Below are 15,301 nucleotides of genomic sequence, written 5' to 3'. Positions count from 1 at the left end.
GAACTATGTTAAATAGCAGTGGTGAGAGTGGGCATCCCTGCCTGGTGCCAGATTTCAGTGGAAATGCTTCCAACTTTTCCCCATTCAATAGGATGCTGGCTGTGGGTTTTTTATAAATTGCTTTGATTATATTGAGGAATGTTCCTTCTATACCCAATTTGCTTAGAGTTTTCATCATGAAAGGGTGTTGAATTTTATCAAATGCTTTCTCTGCATCAATTGAGATAATCATATGGTTTTTCTTCTGCAGTCTGTTAATGTGGTGAATCACATTGATTGATTTGCGAATGTTGAACCATCCCTGCATACCAGGGATGAATCCCACTTGGTCTGGGTGGATGATTTTCCTGATGTGTTGTTGTACTCTATTGGCCAGAATTTTATTGAGGATTTTTGCGTCTATGTTCATCAGGGATATTGTTCTGTAATTTTCTTTCAGTGCTGCATCTTTCTCTGGCTTAGGGATTAAGGTGATGCTGGCTTCATAGAAAGAATTTGGGTGGATTCCCTCTTTTTTGATTGTTCTGAATAGTTTGAGAAGAAATGGGATTAGTTCTTCTTTAAATGTCTGGCAGAATTCAGCAGTGAATCCATCTGGTCCTGGGCTTTTCTTTGTTGGGAGGGCCTTTATTACTGTTTCAATTTCTGTTTCAGTTATGGGTCTATTTAGGTTTTCTATGTCTTCATGGTTCAATTTAGGCAGGTTGCATGTGTCCAGGAATCTATCCATTTCTGATAGGTTTTCCTGTTTGCTGGCATACAGGTACTTGTAGTAATTTCTGATGATTCTTTTTATTTCTGTGGTGTCTGTTGTTACGTTTCCTTTTTTCATCTCTGATTTTATTGATTTGGGTCTTTTCTCTTCTTTTTTTAGTTAGTTGGGCCAATGGGGTGTCAATTTTGTTTATTTTTTTCAAAAAACCAGCTTCTCGCTTGGCTGATTTTTTGTAATGTTTTTTTGGATTCAATCCTGTTAATTTCTTCTCTGATTTTAATTATTTCTCTTCTCCTACTAGATTTGGGTTTGGTTTGCTGCAGTTTTTCTAGGTCCTTGAGGTGCACTGAAAGCTCATTTATTTGGTACCTTTCCAATTTCTTGATATAGGCACCTATTGCTATAAATTTGCCTCTCAGTACTGCTTTTGCTGTATCCCATAAGTTTTGATATGTTGTATTGTTGTCTTCATTTACTTCCAGAAAGTTTTTGATTTCTCTTTTGATTTCTTGAATGACCCAGTGTTCATTCAGGAGCATGTTGTTCAGTCTCCATGTGTTTGCATACTTTCTGGGGTTTCCTGAGTTGCTAATTTCCAGCTTCATTCCGCTGTGGTCTGAGAAGCTGCATGGTATGATTCTAATTCTTTTAAATTTGCTGAGACTTGCTTTATGGCCTAGTATGTGGTCAATCCTAGAGAAGGTTCCATGCACTGCTGAGAAGAATGTGAAGTCTGTGGATGTAGGGTTGAAAGTTCTGTAGATATCTGTTAGATCCATTTGGGCAATAGTGTCAATTAAATCTGCTGTTTCCTTGTTGATCTTCTGTCCAGATGATCTGTCTATTTCTGAGAGTGGAGTATTGAAGTCCCCCAGTACTATTGTATTGGAATCTAAATCTCCCTTTAAGTCCCTTAACATATCTTTTAAATAGACCGGTGCCCTGTAATTAGGTGCATATACATTTATAATAGTTACATCTTCCTGTTGAATTGAACCCTTAATCATTATATAGTGTCCCTCTTTGTCTCTCTTAACAGTTTTTGTATTAAAGTTTATTTTGTCTGATATTAATATGGCTACACCTGCTTTTTTTTGGTTTCTGTTGGCATGGAATATCTTTTTCCAACCTTTCACTTTCAGTCTGCATGCCTCTTTGTTAGAGAGATGTGTTTCTTGTAGGCAACAAATAGTTGGGTTGTGCTCTTTGAGCCAGTCAGCCAAACGGTGTCTTTTAACTGAAGAATTCAGACCATTAATGTTTAATGTGACTATTGATACGTAGTGACTTTGCCCTGCCATTTTCCCGGAAATATTTTCTAGTATATGCTTTGAGCTTCCCATGCTCTTTTACTGGCAGGTGTTCTTCCTTTCCCTTCTTTCATATTGATGGCCGTGTTTCTGTGTTTCTGAGTGTAGCACATCTTTAAGTATCTTTTGCAGGGCCGGACGAGTGGCCACAAAGTCTTTCAATTTCTGTTTGCTATGAAAGGTCTTTATTTCACCTTCATTCACAAATGAGAGCTTGGCAGGATATAATATTCTGGGCCGGCAATTTTTCTCTCTTAGCACCTGTGCTATGTCTCGCCATTCCCTCCTAGCCTGTAGTGTTTCTGATGAGAAGTCTGCTGTGAGTCTGATTGGAGATCCTCTGAGAGTAATCTGACGTTTCTCTCTTGCACATTTTAGGATCTTTTCTTTATGTTTCACTGTGGTAAGTTTAATTACCATGTGTCGTGGTGAGGATCTCTTTTGGTCATGTTTATTGGGGGTTCTATGAGCTTCCTGTACTAGGATATCTCTGTCCTTCTCCAAGCCTGGCAAGTTCTCTGCTAGTATCTCACTAAAAAGGCCTTCCAATCCTTTCTCTCTCTCCATGCCTTCAGGAATTCCTAGAACTCGAATGTTGGTTTTTTTAATAGTATCCTGTAGATTCCCAACAATATTTTTTAGATTTCTAATTTCCTCTTCTTTTCTTTGGTTTGACTGTATGTTTTCCTGTGCTCTATCTTCTAAGTCCGATATTCTCTCTTCTGCTTCACCCATTCTGTTTTTAAGGCTTTCTAATGTGTTTGTCATTTGATCTATTGAGCTCTTCATTTCATTTTGATTTCTCTTCACTATAACACTTTCCTGTTCTACTAGTTTCTGAGTTTCATTTTGACTCTTCCTTAAAATTTCATTTTCACGAGAGAGATTTTCAATCTTGTCCATTAAGGATTTCTGTAGTTCAAGGATTTGCTTTTGAAAACTTCTAAATGTTCTTATCATAAATTTTTTGAAATCCGTATCTTGCATTTCTTCTATCTCATCATCTTCATACTCTTGGCTTGGGGTGTTTTGCTTATTTGGAGGCATCATAGTGTCATCGTTGATCTTGTTCCCTCGATTTCTGTGTTTGTTACTTGGCATAGTTAATTCTTCTTGCGTCACTGTGCGTTTTTTTTTTTTCTGTGTCCGTGTTAAGTGGACTGCCTGCTGTTGGAGGAGCCTTGGAGGCTTGAGATGAGTGCGGCCTGAGAGCTCTGCCTGGTTCTTCCTGGTTAAGGGTGTGCAAAGGTGACACCCTCAGGTTATGCGTGGTAAATCTCTCTCTTTTTATTTTTTTATGTATTTTATTTATTCAGGGGGTAAGTAACACCGGCTGTGCAGAATTGATGGTATTTTGCTTCCAGTCTTTGGCTCCTCTGGACTCCCACTGGTTTGCCTAGGCTACTGAATTGTAGTGACTCAGTTCCTTAGCTCTCCCCCATTGATATGTAAATCCAGAGAGGAGGCCTGCTCTTTGTCTCTTGGGAATTCTTCAAGCCTTGCAGCCTTGTAACCTTTGCAAGGTTAGGGGGAAGAGAAACCCCGAAGCTTTTTTTTTCCTTCTTTCCGGTAGTGAGTTTGCTGCACTTTCCGGCCCCCCTCTAGATTCTGACCCCCGTTTCCCCACCAATGTCTCGGGTTATTGAGCTCACCTCCCCTTCCAGCGCCGATGTGTGGACTCGGAGCCCTGAGCGTCCCAAGTCTCCCCGCTGTTGTCTGTGTGGCATGCACTCCCCTTCGAGCACTGGCGGGCAGACCCTGGGTCTTCCGCGGCTCGATCCCGCGACTTGGCTTCCGCGCGGTAGGCGACCTTGTTCTCCCAGTAGGTCCTCCGATTCACGGCCACTCCGTCCAGAAGGGTTTCCCTTGCAATATTTTCCTGGTTCTTTTTTCTGCGGCTACCGTAACTCCCCTTTTATTAAACTAAATTTTCCTGGATTATTGGTGCGCGCCCTCACTATTCCGCCATCTTGGCTCCGCACCCCCATTCTGTTTTCGATCATAAGCTAACTGCTTTGTGTGTAGGGCACATTTTTACTTTTAGGAGATCATAAAACAATGACAGTTTCCATATATTTTTCTGTAGTAACTTAGACTTACAATATCATTTTATAATGCTTCACCACTACAGCTGCTTAAATTAACAATTACAGTTCAGTTTTGTTTAGTTGCTTCTACCCAAGTCATAGAAATAGAGCAATGGATATTGGGAAAGAGCCCTTTAAGAATCTCGAAGATATCACCCTAGGTGAGGCATTGAATCCCCAATTCCGTTTGCCTTAGGACCTGTATTTCTCAGATATAAGCGTGTAGGAGGTGCAGTATGTATTTTCAAGGTGGCCTTATATTTTTTAAAGATTTATTTATTTGAAAGGCAGAGTTACGTAGAGGCAAAGGCAGAGAGAGACAGAGGCCTTCCATCCACTGGTTCACTCCCAAATGGCCACAATGGCCAGAGCTGGATTGATCCAAAGCCAGGAGCTTCTTCCAGGTCCCCCATGTGGGTGCAGGGGCCCAAGGACTTGGGTCATCTTCTACTGCTTTCCCAGATCCTAGCAGAGAGCTGGATCAGAAGTAGAGCAGCTGGGGCTCAAACTGGCACCCATGTGGAATACCGGCAGGGCAGGCGGCGGCTTTACTCACTACACCACAGCGCCAGTTCTATGGCCTTATGTTTTACTATTAATGTGGGACATACTTTTTTTAAAAGATTTGTTTTTTTATTTGATTGGCAGCGTTAGAGTGAGAGAGGGAAGAAACAGTGCCTAGGTTCTAGTTCCAGCTTTGTGTCTGATTGAAGCTTATTGTTGTGCACTCCTTGATAGATAGCAGGTGTTGGGCCAAGTAGTTGGGCCCCTGTCATCCTTGTTGGAGACCTGGGTCGAGTTCTTGGCCCGGCCCATCCTTGACTGATGCAACAGTATTGGGAGTGAGCTACCAGATAGGAGCGTTCTCTGCCTCTCAAATAAAGAAACATTTAAAAATTAATCACTAGTGGTATTTAAGAACCTGAATGTAAATTCTAACTTCGATTTTCCAAAAATTCTTCCTGTATTAGCTCTGATTTAGATTCTTTATATGAGAGGTTAACGTCCTTGATAAGGAACCCTCTGTAATCCTCAATGCCAGAAAAAGAAAAACGTGAAGCTAAGTCAAAGGCAAGTCAGTGATAGTGATACAATACCTGTGTTGTTATGAGTTACTGACATTTTGGCACTATTTCTTCTTGAATTATAATAGCCTGAAGTGATAAATATAGTCAGTCTATTCAGGGAATGGCTTATCCAATGCTACAATGAAAAACAGGTTTAAGTATTATTCCTTGATAATTTTAAAACAGATTTTTGCCTTGTCTTCTAATACCTCATTACTTTTTATTAGATTTACTACATCTATTATCTATCTATCTATATATATGTGTGTGTATATATATATATATATATATATCTCCCATTTTCACTCTTAACACATGCAGAGCTAGGGAAAAATGCCCTGCCTATTCATGAAAACTCTAAACAAAGTACAGTTTATCATAACTGGCTTCCTGTCCCGATTTCATGATCTACACATGGGACAACTTGGACAAGCATATCTTGACTTGCTTGAGAGACTGCAAAAATTATCTCCAGTGATTCCATTCATGTCAGGGAACTAAGGTCAGCCTAAAAACCAGGATCGGAGTTGAGAAAGAAACTTTTATCCTAAATTTGAGGAGCTAAAGAAAAACCTCTGAGTTTGAATTATGGAAGTGACTATATTATGGTATAAAATCATGTAAATAAATATATTGAATAGAATATTTTTTGTTTGGATGCAAAATTACAGAAAATCTGTTTCAAAATATAATCCTTATCTATTTATCATTATGTAAGATTCTCTCCAGAGCTAAGTATTGTCCAAGTTTATTTTCTTTTTAAAGATTTATTTATTTGAAAGGCCGAGTTACAGAGAGAAAGAGAGTGACAGGGAGAGACCTTGCATCCGCTGGTTGACTCCCCAGATGGCCAAAACAGCCAGAGCTGGTCTGAACTGAAGCCAGGAGCCAGGAGTTCCTTCTAGGTCTCCCATATGGGTGCAAGGGTCCAAGGACTTTGGCTATTTTATTGCTGCTTTCCCAGGCCATAGCAGAGAGCTGGATGGAAAGAGAAGCAACAGGGACTTGAACCAGCGCCCATATGGGATGCCTGTGTTATAAGCAGAGGCTTTACCTATTAATGCTACAACACTGACACTTCCAACTTTATTTTAAGAGGCATGTGTTATGCATGCAACCTGTGAGGTTGGACATCTTTATCAACCATCACATAGGCATTTTGTAAAGTTTTTTATGTTAACTACCTTACAGAAGCCTATATCAGTTGATTTGGGTATTTTCGTACTCAAATATTGGATGAATTCCACAAACTAAATGAAAGTTAATGCAAACTGACTGTCAATGACTTCTGAATTTTGTTCATATTAAATTACTCTCCACAAGATATGGGATGATTCCTGGAAACACTATTGATAATTGGAAATTTTAATGAGGCTTTATGAAAAAAAAAAAAAAGCTTGATCGGAACTGCAATCATCTAACTTTTTTTTAAAGATTTATATTTAATTGTTTGAAAGGCACAGTTACAGAGAGTGATTGAAAGACAGAGAAATCTTATATCTGCTGGTTCAGTCCCCAAATGGCCATAGTGGCTAGAGCTGGGCCAGACTGAAGACAGGAGCCAGGAGTTTCATCCAGGTCTCTCACCTGGGTACAGGGACCCAAAGACTCTGCCATCTTCCTGTGCTTTCCCAGGCCATTAGCGGGGAGCTGGATTGGAACACACAGGAATGGAAACCACTCCCATATGTGATGCTGGTGTCCCAGGTGGTAGTTTCATCTGTTTCCACAACACAGGCCCCAAATCATTTAAATTTTAATCCTAGGTCTGTTCCATTTAATATTTTGGCATTTGAACTTTTATTTCTTATAGAATGAAGTTCTTTGAGTAACTTTTCCACATGCTAGTCTATTCATTTCCATGCAGGATTTTACCTACACAGAACTATTTTTTCCTTGAAAACTCCTCTTTTTGGTTTACTTTCTTAGTGCTTTTTTTTTTTTTTGAATGGTAAAAGACTCAATGGGTCACCTAAACTAATGTTCTAATTTGAGAGAGGAGATCAGGCTTTGGTCCAAGAGATTATAAATGTGATAACAAAGGAAGTCTCATTGCTGTACATCTTTGTTTCCTATTAGTTTGCATCTAAGAAAGCTAGAACCATGACATTTTCTCCCTCAAATTTCTTGTCCGTAGGTGCCAGACCAGGCTTCTTTCATGAAATATTATGCCTTCTTGGAAAAAGAACAAGTGTAAGAAAGACTTGTGAAATAGCAACAGACACTGGCAATAGCAACTCCACTGGCAACTGAAAGAGGAGGGGGTTGGGAAGCCTGTCAGTGTTCACAGCTCCAGCGAATTGTGCTGAGCATATGCAAGCCTTGCACTGTTCCTTATCACTTCGAGGAGAGCTGGTGGAGCCAAGTAAACTCAAGCTGTCTCTTTCAGGTAGAGGGGGAGGATATTTATATAACAAAGACAAGTGCTATGTGCATTTCCCAGGGTTTGATATAGGAGGTAGGGACCACTCCAAGCATAGCACTTTGGGCTAAACTTCTGGAAAGCTGGAGTAAATATTATAAGCCTATGCTTGCATGTTCTCTTAGTTCTTAAAGATTTTAGTTTGCAACCCTCTCAAAAATGTAAGATACAAAGTACAAAATACTGAAGCAGAGAAAGTGAAAAAAGGAAAATAGAGTCCAATTAAACAAAAACTTTTCTGAAACTTGATTTAATGGTTTAAAATCTATAATAATCTGTTTTGAAAGACAGTCCTATTACTGACAACAAATCATGTCTTAGCCAAGCACTTCTGTTGGTAATGACTTGTCAGGAAAGTAGCTCAGAATTGTTTTAGAAGACAGCAGTGCAGAGCCAAATCTCTCCTTCCCATCAGAGTTCTTTTATTGGAAATCTTAAGATTCATATATCTTGGAGGCCATCAGATGTGGTATTTTCTTGAAAATATATAAAAGCCAGTTTTTGCTTTGACTTTAACAAAAGAAACATTTTTAACAGTATCTAATGAGGACAGGATTATAGATAAATTCTAACTGCATGAATTTCTTGTGATACAGATAATTTAATATTTTATACATTTTTAGATAAATTTTAAGGGAAAATATAAATATATCACTTAACCCCATAAACATTTGCAAGGCATCATCTCTGTGCTAGCAGATATTCCAGGCTCATCTTGCAGTATGTAACGGCTGGGACACGAATAGGCAAATAGATAACAAGGTGTAGCTCATGATACTGAACACTTACCGTGGACCGGACAGCTGGTCGTTTATGCATTTTCCATGCATTACCTCCTTTGCTTTTCTCAAAGGAAGTGGTCATCATTATGAGTCCTCACTTCACTCACAAGGAGTTGTAGGTAGAGAAAATTGAGACATCTTTCTCAGGATCATTCAATAAATAAATGTCAGAACTAAGGCCCAAACCAAGACTAGAGTCAGCTACATTGTGAAATGATTCTTAGAATGCACCCAGTGGTTAATGTAGATGGTCTCTCTCTCCCTCTCTCTCATACACACACACACACCCCTAGCACAGTGGAACATATTTAATCTTCCCATGTTCGCTCGCTCTCTCTCTCTCTCAGACACACACACACATGCACACACACACACACACACACACACATGCATGTGCGCGTGCACATACACACCCCAGCACAGTGGAACATATTTAATCTTCCCATGTACTCTCTCTGTCTCTCAGACACACACACACACACACACACACACCTAGCACAGCGGAACATATTTAATCTTCCCATGCACTGGTAAGAGGGAGTGACTGTGACTCTTCAGGCTGAGTATGCCTGTTGACATCTGAGCGGATGGGACCACGTCTGACACACTAGCTGGATCCTACCCAACTTTGTGTGGCTGGCTGATCTCAACCAGTTGTTTCATTGCCCCTTTCTATTATTCTTATCTTGTATCATGAATGTCCTTTGACTAATTAGTCAAGGAAACTGCTCAAAACTATCTTTTCTACTTCTCTAGTTTGGGGCTTCAATAAGGCAGAACAGGGAAGGTTAACCACTGAGGCCTTTAACCCTGGAAATAGACACAGACATATTATTGAGGATTTAAAAAAAATCTTAAAAGTATCAATATTATAAAATGTAAAATATTCCATCCATTTATTATTAATTCTGAAAGAATTATCTCTGAGAATCAGTTCCACAGCTTAAAATCTAGTATGTCAGGGATTTAGTTTAAATTGTTAAAAATATTTCTATGGAAAATAATTAAAATCCATGAATCTTATGAAAATATAAACAAAGATTATAATCAACACTGATCATTTAATATATCATCCAAAATAATTAAAATCCCTAGGAGGAATTATAATGAGTACTTTGCAGTATGATTCCTGGAGTTATACCTCATTTTCAATTCAGTTTTCATTTTGGTTTCTGTATTACCAAAGACAAGCTACTTCATTTTTGCTAGAGTTCATTTTCTTTATAAGTCAAAATAGGGCCAGGATGGTATGTTTCTTAGATTAGTGCTGTAATATTATTTAGGCTATTATAGGTAAATGTTAACTGAAGTACCTAGTAGAGAATAATAGATAGACAAAACAATAGAACTTGCCAATAATGATTGATGAAATAACTATATTGAGTGCTCATGGAGATGTTTAACCAAAGCTGTTAAAACTTCTCCAGATGTTTTCAGTAACCATTTGCCTGTTTGTGGGTGTTTGTTTATTTTTGCCCTAATTGGATCCTTTCCCTGTATTTCCCCTCAGAAAATCCCTACACCTTGAGCCAAGAAGTCTGCCAACTTCAGACTCCCCACAGTTTTTACAGGATGTGTTATTAACACCCTAGTCTATCTGACATTCTCTAAGCTTTAGTCTTGTCATGGGTTTAGCCAAACCCAATAATTGGGTTTAAAATAATATTTCTTTAACATTTTACAGTGTCAAAATGTTTCATCATTTGAAACAGTAATTCATTTGATTCTTATTTTGCCAGTATTCCTATGAGGGCACATGTTTCAGAGAAGCTCAGCCCAACTTAAACCCATACCATTCCAATCCAAATTCCTTGATTTTAATTTGACTTGGTCTATATGGAAAATATTTTACAAATGAATAGAGTTGCAAATAGATAGTTTAGCTGATGTGATAAAAATACTCAGAGAATTCTTTGAGGGCTTAGATTCTATATCTATTCCAAAATTGTTTTGAAGCCTCAGGTGCATTCAACATGATCCTATTGGATTTGCCTAATATTTAAACCTGATGCACTTACTTAGTTGTGTTTTTTCCCCTTCATAAGTCGCCTGTGGAGGGCAATTTGAGTGTAGTACTGGTTTCATTCTGCCAACAGAGTAGAGAAATACTGAGAGATCATGCACAATCAATCATGCGAATATAACATATGTCCATATGCCCAGGGACCTGGAGAAACCACACCACACCTTGAGTATGCCACACATTCTCACTAAATATTTATTTTTGATTGATGAATTGCTTAAACTATGACCAGGTCACTGGGAAATCAGGCAAAGTGCCAGTCAGAATTTTAATGAGCTTGGCTTTGTGCCTGCTCCTATCATAATTCGTGCCCTTCTTTCTCCACTAACATTTAAGGTTGTGAAATATGACCTGTCATGTCATTATCCATTCAGCTCTCTCTCTCTCTCTCTCTCTCTCTCTCTCTCTCTCTCGTTCTCAGTCTCTCTGGCTTCCTCTCTCTTATACTGAGTTTATAAATAAATTCAGTATCGCTTCTCGGCCTTTTGGCTAAGATCAAGTGTTATATCTATTCTTAGCAGTTTAATAAATACTTTCTGTTTCATTGCCTCTGGCAAGTGCCTTTTAAACTATAGTATACAGAAAAGTCACCTGTGGAGCTTGGTAAAAATGCAGATTTCCTAGCTGGTCTCCCCTTCTTGAAGACTTGAGTGACACAAGGAAATATGCACTTCTCATGTGTTCAGGGCAACATTATAAGAAGGGATGCTAGAGAGAATCTTTACATTTAGCTTAGAGACAAAGAATAGCAGCATTGTTCGTAATGTTTGCTCTAATAAAGTCTATGGTCCTCTTTTTAATAACAGTGTTAACACAAATTTTACCATTAATCCAACTAGATCTTTGAAGATGCCAACACTATCAATATTCATCAGTGATGACACTACGTCTGATAGTTTGACCTACAAAACGTGATAATATTCACTCATGGTCATCATTAACAATATATTTTCATCCCTTTTACATAAAAGTTTAAGAATTTTAATAATTCTGTAACATAGTAACTCATCACTTCATTTTAAAATAAATGCTAGCTGCTATTTTTATGACTCACAAATAAAATAAATAAGGGCAAGAGAGGGGAGACATAAGAAAATATAATTCATTATAAGTATGTCAAAAGTTAATTTTAAGTAAAGTATATGGAAAATATAGTGATTTTGTGATAACACTGAGGTTAATTATTTGTCCATCTAATCTGAAAATAGCTGCCATTCATGAGTCTCAATAGCATCACCTGATCAATTTTTAATTGAATTTGGCTATCCAATTTGAAAAGTATCTTCTGTCATGCTACATTGTGCCTATTCTAATGGTAGTGGTGGTATAATTGTTTTCTATGACTGTTTTCCTTCTATTTTAAAGGAAGAGTTACCATTTTGTTCTTGGCTATGAATGATCATTTCATATCCCTTTCCACTCCCTGAAAGATGGTTGCATTCAAATGAACAATTCACTTTGACCTGGGAATAAAGAGTCCAGTTGTAGCAAACAGTAAAGTACCTAAATTCTGTGAAGTAAAAATAAGAGGAGAGAGTTTCTTTGAGACACTCTAAAGTGCTAAGGAATTTAGAAAAACAGGTCCGTGCCATGGGCAAACTACATGATCAGAAAATGCCTGAGCAGATCCTAAGCTTCCCCATTTATCACAGATCTGAAATGAGAGAGTAGGAAAGAGGACTTTACAAAAATAGGGCAGAAATGTTACAAAGTAAACAAACAGCTACAGCTGACAGAAAACAATTAAAGGGAATCATGAAGAAGGGAGAACTACTATTTCCATATAATATCACTCAAATATCCAACTTTAGATAAAATTTTTTTTTTTTTTTTTGACAGGCAGAGTGGACAGTGAGAGAGAGAGACAGAGAGAAAGGTCTTCCTTTGCCATTGGTTCACCCTCCAATGGCCGCCGCGGTCGGCGCGCTGCGGCCGGCGCACCGCGCTGATCCGATGGCAGGAGCCAGGAGCCAGGTGCTTTTCCTGGTCTCCCATGGGGTGCAGGGCCCAAGCACCTGGGCCATCCTCCACTGCACTCCCGGGCCACATCAGAGGGCTGGCCTGGAAGAGGGGCAACCGGGACAGAATCCGGCCCCCCGACCGGGACTAGAACCCGGTGTGCCGGCGCCGCTAGGCGGAGGATTAGCCTAGTGAGCCGCGGCGCCGGCCAGATAAAAATTTTGAATCATACCATCATGAAATTATTCACCATTTACGAAAGAAATTTATAAAAGCTGTCTTTTGGAAAGCACATACATTGTATTTAAAGGGAATGACTTAAATTAACTATCTTAATACTCGGTAACTGAAAAGAATCACAAAGTGCTAAAGGAAACCTGTAGAAGTATGAACAAATGAAAAATATCAACAAAGAGATGAAAATAGGAGCCGAATAAAATTCTAAAGCTGAAAATTATAACTGAAAATAAAAATTCAGAAGGTTTTACTGACAGAAAAATCAGTTACCTTGAAACAATTCAAATGAAATTTTCCATATGAAGTATAGAAGGACAAAAAAAAATAATAATTTAAAAAAATGAGCATAGTAAGTGAGCTGAGGGACATCATCAATTGTATCACCTACAAATAATGAGAGTATCAAAAATAGGGATAGTAAAGAAAGAGGCAGAAAAATACTTTAAGAAATAATTTTTAAAAAAATCTCTTTGTATCAGTTTTGCGGAAGATATGGTGCTTTTGCTTTTTATATTTGTCAAACAAAGTTCCAGGGATTATATACTATGAAAGTCTTTATAATTTTGTGACTAATTTAAAATTTCCATAGTTGAAGTTGAACATTTTTTCCTTGTTGATTGTTTATTGCCTTATCTATTTTCCTGCTGGACTATGGTATTCATTTATTTGTTGGATTTTTTATTTAGTAGAGTTATTAGGCCTTTGACTATAATGTACATGAAAAATGGTTTATTTCTTGACAAAACATTTTTCATGTATATTTTAGTCAAAGGCCTAGTAGCTCTACTAAATAAGACAATAAAGAAAAAATATCAAATGTCTGATAAAATTTGTGAATCTAAGTCATCTAAAAAACTCAACAAACTCCAAGAATGATAAACACAAAACAATTCACATTAATATCTATTAAAATAAAACAGCCAAGAGCTGAAGACAAGCAATCTTAGAAGTGCCAAGACAAAAGTGATTATTTTTTAGAAAGGATCTTTGATAAGATTTTTTTTAAACTTTTATTTGGTAAATTTAATTTTCCAAAGTACAGTTTATGGATTACAATGGCTTTTTCCCCCCATAACTTCTCTTCCACCCGCACCCCTCCCATCTTCCGCTTCCTCTCTCATTCCATTCACATCAAGATTCATTTTCAATTATCTTTATATATGGGAGATCGATTGAGTATATATTAAGTAAAGATTTCATCAGTTTGCACCCACACAGAACATAAAGTGTAAAATACTGTTTGAGTACTAGTTATAGCATTAATTCACATTGGACAACACATTAAGGACAAAGATCCCACATAAGGAGTAGGTACACAGTGACTCCTGTTGTTGACTTAACAATTTGACACTCTTGTTTATGGAGTCAGAAATCTCCCTAGGCTCCAGTCATGAGTTTCCAAGGCTATGGAAGCCTCTTGAATTCGCTGACTTTGATCTTATTTAGACAAGGTCATAGTCAAAGTGGAAGTTCTCTCCTCCCTTCAGAGAAAGGTACCTCCTTCTTTGATGGACAATTCTTTCTACTGGGATCTCACTTGCAGAGACCTTTCATTTAGGTGTGTGGTTGTTTTTTTTTTTTTTTTTTTTTTTTTTTTTTTTTTTTTTTTTTTTTTTTTCCCCAGAGTGTCTTGGCTTTCCATGCCGAAAATACTCTCATGGGCTCTTCATCCAGATCCGAATGCCTTAAGGGCTGATTCTGAGGCCAGAGTGTTGTTTAGGACATCTGCCATTCTATGAGTCTGCTGTGTATCTTTGATAAGATTAACAGCTGATTGCTTATCATAAAACATGGAGGCAAGAATAGAGTGGGTTAATATTTTTGGATTGATGAAAAAATGTACAATGAAAATTTCTATATTAGCATTACTGTCCTCAAAAGTAAAGGGATATTAAGATTTTTCCAAGATAAAGAAGAAAGAAGTTGAAGTTCTAACATATATTTGTTAAAAATTAGCTCAAAATGCATCAAATACCTGAATTTAAGACCTAAAACTATACAATTCATAGAAGAAAACATAGGGGTAAATATTCATCTCCTTGGATAGAGCATTGATGTCTTAGATATAATACCAGAAGCATGAGCAATAAAATATAGATAATTATGACTTCATCAAAATTAAAAACTTAGGTACAATAATATGTTATCAAGAAAGTGACAAGATTGGGAGAAAATCTTTTCAAAATATTTATCTGATAAGGATCTAATACCCAGAATATGCATGGAATTGTTAAACTCAAATTAAAAAATACAATTTAATTTTTATAATGGGCAATAGTCTTAAATAAATATTTCTCAAAAAAAGATGTAAATGTCCATTAAAGACATTGAAAAATACTAAGCATTGTCAGTTATTCGGTGAAGATAAATCAATACCTTATGTAATAGCACTTCACAGCCACGAGGACAGCTAAACTAAAATAATAATATAATAATAGACAAATCAGTACCTTTGCACATTACTGATGGTAATATAAAATGATGTAGCCACAGACAAAGCACTTTTATAGTTACTCAAAAACTTAAATATACTAAAGGGTCTCAAAAAAATTAATGGAGAAATCAAAAGATACTGTAAATTTTGCATGAACATTTGAAGTTCCATTGTGTGACACAACAATTCCATTCCTAGTTTTAGATACTCAAATGTGGGGAGCAACTGAGACTAGACTATATTACTGGAACTAGGACTAATTCTA

The 15,301-nt window shown here is 37.5% G+C and overlaps 1 pseudogene; it reads left to right on the top strand.

Annotated features, from left to right (window-relative positions):
* The first annotated feature begins 10,875 nt into the window (after positions 1-10,875).
* Positions 10,876-11,046, top strand: LOC127490488 (U2 spliceosomal RNA; annotated as a pseudogene).
* The last annotated feature ends 4,255 nt before the right edge of the window (positions 11,047-15,301 follow it).

The sequence above is a fragment of the Oryctolagus cuniculus genome, chromosome 2 (genome assembly GCF_964237555.1).
Source record: "Oryctolagus cuniculus chromosome 2, mOryCun1.1, whole genome shotgun sequence".
Lineage (NCBI taxonomy): Eukaryota > Metazoa > Chordata > Mammalia > Lagomorpha > Leporidae > Oryctolagus > Oryctolagus cuniculus.
Note: the sequence above shows the minus strand (reverse complement) of the source record. Positions and strands in the feature narration are given on the sequence as shown.